The sequence below is a fragment of the Echinops telfairi genome, unplaced genomic scaffold, assembly GCF_000313985.2.
Source record: "Echinops telfairi isolate 266 unplaced genomic scaffold, ASM31398v2 ScPeMD7_27;HRSCAF=92, whole genome shotgun sequence".
In the NCBI taxonomy this organism is placed as follows: Eukaryota; Metazoa; Chordata; class Mammalia; order Afrosoricida; family Tenrecidae; genus Echinops; species Echinops telfairi.
In genome coordinates, this window is record NW_022103924.1 from 1224108 (window position 1) to 1232669 (window position 8562).

At 38.2% G+C, this 8562-nt stretch overlaps 1 protein-coding gene across 1 annotated transcript in view; it reads left to right on the forward strand.

The window, feature by feature from the left end:
* The window catches only part of CDC14B (cell division cycle 14B), an 81491-nt gene that overhangs the window by 61864 nt on the left and 11065 nt on the right, over positions 1 to 8562 (forward strand). The gene's annotated exons all lie outside the window — the stretch shown is intronic.

Here is an 8562-nt window from a genome sequence, read left to right on the forward strand (position 1 = left end):
TCTTTTAATATGGTGAGGAACTAGTGATATACTAAATGCTTATGGCAGTTTCTTACAAAATAGTTGGTTCTCTCTTCCAATGTCAAATTTGAGTGGAGGTGGGAATTCTGCCCAGCTAAAAGTAACTTATTGTTAAATAGGCTTATGGGAAATTTCCTCTAGTCACTCTGTGTCTACTTCTCTTGAGAATATGTTTTTCCAAGGAGTCCAAATAATTTGGTGCTCTTTTCCAGAAAAGTTAAGAAGTTTCTCATAGATGGCTAATAAGTTTATGTTAATCTAAGAAAGAAACAACAATGAGAATTAAGACTTTAATTGTTGGAAGTAGAAGTTGATACTTAGATGTTACCTGTGTAGCCAAGTGAGGAGATGAAAACTGAGTGGGATTAGTAATGGTTGATTGAAAGCCAAATCTTTTTAATTACTGCTCCTTGCTTGGGACCTGTTGCTTCTCAGGTCTACCTTGATCTCTGCTATGATTTGTTCAATTTTCTAGTTCCATTCCCCCTTATGAAAGGAGCAAAGAACACTTAGCTCTGTGCTGCTTTCTTGATACAAATTAAGGTCAAAGAAAATGTAAAAGTAAAAAGAAAAGTTCAGAATTTTATTATAAATTATTTTTATTTTATTGTGAGGTATAATTTAATTTTTGTTGTAAATTATCATTGAAATCCTAAAAATAATAGCCCTAAAACCATCCCTTCCTGTCCCCCACCCTCACCCTAGGGCTGCACATACCTTTGCACATAGATCAGGCTCCAGATAACACAGTTCAAACTTTAAAGAAAAAAGGAACATACCCAAGTTTTCTAAGCTGTTAACGTTACATGGAAAAACTCTGGGGGATTTTAGATTAATCACAGCAAAATAATTACTCCCCCTTTACAGCATTTTGCTCATTCTCTCCTTTGCTACTGTAATCATTTTTTATTTGCTCTCATTTATTTGTAGTTTTTTTGGCCTTGGAAGAGAGGTCAGTTGGAGATTTATTTTCCTTACCAAATTTTTGTTGTATATTAGGAATAAAAGCGCCTTGAGAGAGTGTTCAGTAGCTGCCTGGGTTGAAAAATCTGAATTCAATTCCTGCTTTTCCAGCTTGGACTCATCTATCACTGTAGACAAATTATTTTTATTTCTCTGATGGTAGTCATATGACAATACTTGCAAGAAGGAAAATTACTTAGGAATAGAGAAAATAATAGTGTAGAAATGTCATTCCAGTAGCTGGTTTCTCAGTAGTGGAGAGATTATATGAGAGTTGGCTCAGAAAGTTGGTGTGGTCCTGACTGTAGTGAAGACACAGCACTGGGAGGGTGATCTGATCTTTGGGATGTGATGGCAAATGTCTCGTCGGTGCCAGAATTGATGTGGTAGGTTATTAATTCAGTGCTACTGCTTGCCTTTCTGCGTAATAATCATTTTTGTTATGATGTTTGTTAAGAGTTCAATTTTAAATGGTACACATAGAGTGGAGCTACATCTTAATTGGGAATAATGTGAAAATATCTATCAGCCCTGAAAGTCTGTTAAATACCCTTTAATAGAGTCTGTCTTTCAACATTGGAAAATTATTCGTGTGCCATGAGCTTGAACAAATAAAACCCTGTAATGGAGACATCTGGGCATTCCGACCTTTCTGCCTTTAACGTAACTGGTAAATGAGTTACCACAAATCCAGATCAGGATGGACAGAACGTTCTACAGTGTTCCTATTTCCCTACATAAATCATTCCATTTGAAAAATAATACTCGGTCATTATAATGTTACTACAGATTAGATTTGTTTGGGGTAGGAGAATTAAATAAGGTGGGTGGTACAGGTGTAATTTGGAGGGTGGTATGGGGTTAGGTTTGGATTTCAAGTACAGCCTTTAGTGTAATCCCTTTCTACTTGTCTCATACCTCACAATGGTGACAATGACAAGGATAGTGGTAGAAATGGCCTGGTAAGCAAGATTAGTTATTTCCCATGTGATCATCCCACTGCTGTCCACAATGTCAGTCTTCAGCAGAGCCTTTTTGCATTTTTGTCATGGATATGTACAGTGACCGTGTGAAAGCGTTGTACCTCGAAGTTACTAGCCTTCCAAATATGAAGATGTTTCCTTCCTTACCGCTAGAAATAAAAGATGAGTTGATTAAGAAATAAGCTAGCTGTCAACCAATATGTTAATTTATCATTGTGTCTCCTGTGATGGAGTTAAACTGTCAGTCTAGGTGGTGGAGGGGGTTGCTTGTCTTTTCTATTTGTTTTGTTTGTCTTTCTCTGGTTTGGTTTAGTTCTTTGTGTATTATGCACTTTTTGAAGAATTTGGATTATATGACAATTTTTATTTCAATATCATCAAGTTAAATTAACATGGGGCATTCAGCTAGAATTTGAGTCAGGCCTGTAGTTTCTAAAATTCAGACAAATTCAAACTGAAGACCACGGTTTTGGTTGGTTGTTTCTTTCCTAAACACAAAATGATAAAACTATATCTTCATCCCTAGGCCCCCCTGCACACCCTCCTTAATCTTAATTGCTGGTCTGAGTCTTTAAGGTGTCCAAAATTCACATGTGGCTAGATTTTTAAAAATTTATTTATTACTTTGTTCTTATTTTGGCTTCCCAATATGAACATCTGTTCTTTCCCCTCATCCCTTTCCAGATGTCCCCTAGCTGTGCTGACCTCCGCACTGTGTAGTGTTGTCATCTGGTGGATTGTTTGTGACTACATTCTTCCCATCCTGCTATTCTGTCTCGATGGTTTCAGAACACAGTAGCCCTCAGGACCTTTGACAAATAGCTGCTGTGTAAGTGTCCCATTCCATGTCTGTACTATTGCTCACTTCTTGCGTCCAGCATGTTTCCCATGATGCATGTTTTCATTCTTATTAGCTCACCTAGCTTTGTTGGTGTGTCTTTTTCAATGATTCTTTTCCTGAGTCTTTTCAGTGTATCGAATGATGGTGGGGAGGGAAGGATTTTCCAGAACACTATGGTTTTTAAGTTGCATTTACTCTCTCAAATGTCTTGAAATAGTAGTTTGTAAATGAAGACACTAGATCCTACTATTTAGAATTTTTAGTTAATTTGGGTTCGTGTGGGTAGTTTTCTCTCAGTCAATTGGCTGTACAACTTCCCTTTAGTTTCTACACGTTAAGTGTGCCCTCCTCAGTCCAGCCAAAAGGATATCCCATTGGCTTTCTGCTTTTAGTAATGCTTTGATTTTTGTTGCCAGGAGGCCTCATAAGCCTTCATCCTGTGTTTCACCCCTGGATTGGCCATCATGCACAGCTCGCTCTCAGGCAACAGTTTCCTAATAAATCTGTTCTCCGGTGACTAGATTTTTCTCCTCAACCTCATTTCATTTCTTCCCTTCTAGGGTGTACATTAGCATAATTTCAAACACTGATGTTAAATGAAATAGAGAAGACTTGCCCTCCCTTGTTTATTTCCCTAGGACAGTCACTGTATTCCTTACTTCCTCTCTCTCTTTTCCTTTCCCCAAGATAACTAAATGTTTTTACTATGTTAATGTAAGCATAATTTCTGTAGAGATCTTCATTCTTGAAATTAGTATGGTAGCCACAAAGAGACTTCTTTTCTGCGCAAGAATGTGCATAACTGAACACCTGCAGAACATCCTAAATACGACGAGCACAGAAAAGAGGTGTGTCCTGGGGAGACAGGGTTTTCGGTACTCCCTTCTTACTCTAGTCTGATTTGTATTTTTAATTCTCTGAAACGTACTCTCTAGCTCATAGTTCAAGAACTTCTTCGTTTGCCCAATGTGGTCTTGGAAGTTATCAAAGAACACAATACTTTCTTCAGCAGTCTCCTTCAAAGTCAAATTCCCTTGTTTCAAATGTTGTCCTTTTATTGAATGTCTTTAAATGGCTAGAACCTATTTTTAAAATGAAGCAGGCTTTCTTCTTACCATTTAAGAAAAATCTATATACCATGGTCTAATTTACACCATTTTCTTGAATACCTTATTAATAATATAGGATTACTGTACATATGTAGATATGCTATGTTTCTGATAGAGATTATCCTTTAGTTGGTTTTTCTTTTGCTTCTCTAAGTAAGCTCATATTTCTATTTATTTTAACTTGAGAGGGTCATGCATTTCATAGACTTAATTTTCTTCCAATTCTTCCAAGAGGTGAGAAGGAGCGCTGGTGGTACAGGGATTAAGCACTTTGCTGCTAACCAAAAGGCCTGCACTTCAAATCCACATTTACACCATGGAGAAAAGTAAAGTCTGTCTCCGCAGAATCCCTGTGGAGCAGTTCTACTCTAGAGTCTGGGAATCAGATATACTCAAGAGCACTGTGGCTTTTTTCAAGAGGCAAAGTTAGACAGATGGTACAGAATTACATATGAGTGGTATTGATGCTAATGATACTTAGGTATTGTGTGGATGCATTATTTTACACACACACACACACACACACACACACACACACACACACACACACCCCGCCCCGGGGAAGCAGATTCTTTTTCTTTTTACTATCCTATGTAAGATGTGGAAATCCTGTTGGCACTGTGGGTTTATTTTGGGCCTACTAACCACAAGGCCAGCCATTCCAACCCATCAGCCTCTTCACAGGAAAGTGATGGAGATTACTGCTCCTATAATGACTTACTATTTCAGAAACCATAGATAAGGGTGCTATGATTGTTTTTTGTTTTATTGTTGTTGTTCTTATATAAGATGTAACTTTTTTGCTGTTGTGAAGATGTTTATTGTTGCATTTCAAACACAAAGCAGAATATGTAACATAACTTGCCTGAGTAATTTGGGAAGGGGAAGGACTTTCTACAGTATCATTGGGGTAAGCAAGTTCAATTCCTTGTTGTTTTTTTCCACCCTATCCTTCATTATTCTCTTCTGCAAGATGATTGTTCTCATTCACCATTTCTACTCATATCTATAGGCAAATGACATGGTGCTGCCTACTCAGGAGGCTCTCATTATTGGCAAGCACCCATTCCGTAATATACCTGGACAGCTGGATCCTATGTACCTCAGATTGCGCTGTTAGACTCACTGAGGTCATCAGAAAGTGGCCCATGGAAGTTGTAGGGCTCGGGATCCATCATTTTGAAAGTCTTTCTGTATTAATGGGTAGACATCTAGTATAAATAGTGCAGTATTGCATTGTTGTAATTTCTTTTTAGAAATTGGACATGAGTGCTCAAAGCATTTTGTGTCTCTCTAGGCAAGCGACTTGGCTATTTAGTTTTTTGCTTTGCTGTTTGCTTCAAGTTTCAGATCTCACTGCATAAGATTTAGGGCTCGGAAGATACTGCAGAAAAGAAAATGGACTTCATTATAATAAAAAATAAGTAGGACTGGATTTTCTCAGGGAAGCTTAGAAAGGAGAAATTATATAATGGCACAGGCTGAATATTGAGAAAAAACCTTGTGATTGGGTTGGTTTAGAACTGGAAAGTTACTGATATCCAAGATTCCAGTGTGGTGTAGTGAATACTTCATGAGGATATGGAACATGTACTAAATTAATAACACCTTACCATGTGCTGTTTGAAGGAGATCACAGGATAGCTTAAGTGTAGTTGTCCCCCCTTTTTAATGTATCAGCAGGAGATGTAATAAGTGCCCTTTTTTAATACAAATAAACTAATACCTGGGATCATAATAGGTATGAATAAATCACTGTAAATTTCTATTATTTTTTTATTTCAAAAGTTCTGTTATTTGTTCTCAATATTTTTATAATAGTATTTCACATTAACTTGATTTTTTTTAAGTGTCCTGTCAGGCTAAACACCAGTTAGCAGTAATTTTGTGTTATTTGGAATAATTGTAATTTTTAGACACATTGTCTAAAAAAATGTGTTAGGGTTCTCTAGAGAGATAAAACCAAATTCCTGATAATATAATATCCTGATAATATAATAAAGATAATTAGATATATAACGAGAAATGAAATGTTAAATCATAAATATAATTATACAATACAAGAAATAAACAGTTAAATTAGAAGCACTATAAATGGCTTAGTGCAACTCACGTCCGTGAGAGAAAGTTGAGAGACTAGCAGTCCTTCAAGTCTCTATCTGATGCCAGCTCTTCCTCTATTTGTAGAGAGAGCTAGGCTATGTCAGCACAGCAGCCAATCACAAGGCAGGTCACCAATCGCCAGTCCCCAGCTCCAGAGAAGTCTTAAAGGGACCTCAACTTACCGCAACACAGTCCACAAGCTAGGCATCCCACAGGCTGTGTAGCCTTTAAATTGAAGCACAGAACAAGCAAGGCAGCCGCACACTGGTCCGATGATCACAGAGCGAGAGACAAGAAAGGCAAGGCTCACCAAGCCATCCATCTCTCCGCCCCTCAGTCAATCCCACCTGCGTTTATCAGCCAGGCTGGCACAATAAACTCTCAATCCACCCCTTGCCAACCTGGCACCTGTACACAATTCTTTAGCCATATATACATATATAATTTACGGACATTGATGAAACCACACTTATACTTATCATCAATCATCTATTATATATATAAATGAAAACATAGTCCAATTATATCTGATATATCATACCTGAATGAAGGAAAGATATGCAATAAACACATAAAAAGAAAATACATTGACAATTACAAACCTCGCTTTTGCAATTGATCACGTGGTCGTAATTGATAGGTAGAACTACCTTCTACTACTACCCATTCTGTATTACCTTTGCCCTCAGCAAGTACCTCAGCTGGCTGTGGTTTTTTTGCCTGGTGGGTTGACCCAGACCTTCATTCCTGAGGGGTCTGGGTCATTATAAATCCTGTCCGGATTGGGTTGCTATACTTTACCATTTACTTTAATCACAGGGCATGGTAGCACTAAGAGTCGGCCTATGGGATCTCCTGGATTCCAGACATATTCTTCTTTACCTCCATTATGTAACACCAGGCCATTTTCATAATGGCCACCTTGAGAAATGAGGACTAAAGTTTTCTGAACAGGTAATGTTTTAGCCTCCCCCATCCTCCAACACATACACAAAATGATTTTACATTGCTGTGGCTTAGTGGCTAAGAGGTTCACTACTGACTGAAAGGTTAGCAATTTAGATCCACTCCCTACCTCCCTTGGATAAGGAACTGGTGGTAGGCTCTGTCAAGTTTACAGTCTAGGAAGCCCTATAGGGCCATCCTAGTCAGTCAGAGTCAGTTCAGTGGCACCTATTGGTAACGATAGTGGCTGTCTTTATTCCAAATGACCTCAGATTTCTTAAAAAGCTAGTGTAATATTTCAGAAAGAGCAAACTGTAGTTCAACCTCTCGGACTTGCCAAAATAGAGAGTAAAACTATAAGCCTTGTGGAGCAAACAGGCAGGTTTTCTGCCAGCTGTAGCAGCAACCTGGCTGGGGTTTCAGAAATAGTTGATTGTTTTAAATTATGTAATTTTTCTGCTGAGATCTCTTAGGCTTGGCTGGATTGGTGATGTTTTTCCTCCTTCTGATGATTATTTTTAAACAAAAGTTTATATCAGGGAAAGCTCTCACCCCCACTTTTAAAACAAAGCCATACATGGATACAGAGCTCTTGGGTGGCACAAACTGGGTAACACTCTCTTTTGCTAACTAAAAAGTTTACCATTTGAGTTGACTCAGTTGCCCAGGGAAAAAGGCTCATCAAGATGTTTTTTCCCCCCAGAGATTTTTAATTAATTAATTAATTAATTTTTAAATCATTTTATTTGGGCTCATACAACTCTTGTCACAATCCATATATATATCAATTGTGTGAAGCACACATACATTCGTTGTCCTCATCATTCTCAAAATTTGCTTTCCCCTTGGGTTCCTGGAATCAGCTGATTTTCCTTTTTTCCCTCCCCGGCCCTCCCCATTCCCCCTCGTCAAGATTTTTAAATAGGCTTTTAAGAACTGTGACACACATGGGGTCACCAGGATTGGAATGGATTCACCAGAGTTTTTGGTGGATAAAGTGAAACAGCTGGGATTGCAGCGCCTCCTCTTTCCTCCGCACACAAAAAAATGTGTGGCACAGACTAGCTTCAGACTTGTTTCTAGTGCTGTAAAATCCATCTCTTTTTCATGATCAGGAGTTAACATTTTACCAAAAATTGAAAATGCTAAGGATTGGTAATACTAAGATTATAGGAATTTACTCACCTGTATTACATTTTAAGAACATGGCTTAGGATATATGTACTATACACGGGACATAGGCCCACTAGTTAATTGTAGTGGTTTCTTTTTACTCTTCTTATAAGTTATTATTGACGATCCCAGCATTGTGATTAGATCTGAGAAGAAGACATTTTTTAAGTCAGTTTTTCCTCTTCCAGATAAATTAAAACTTAACATATGTAAACATGCATGTGTTCATTTCAGCCCCTCAGTGATTATCTCCAGCAAAGATTTGCATTTAAAATCATTTGGTCCCCCCAACTACCAGGACCCCAGTTTCGCCTTGCAGACCTGGTTAGACCAGATGATGCATAGCGGTACAGAGGGGAATTGGAAGCGCAGGGAATGTAGGACGGAAGAAACTCTCAGGACCGGGGGTGAAGGGGGCGATATC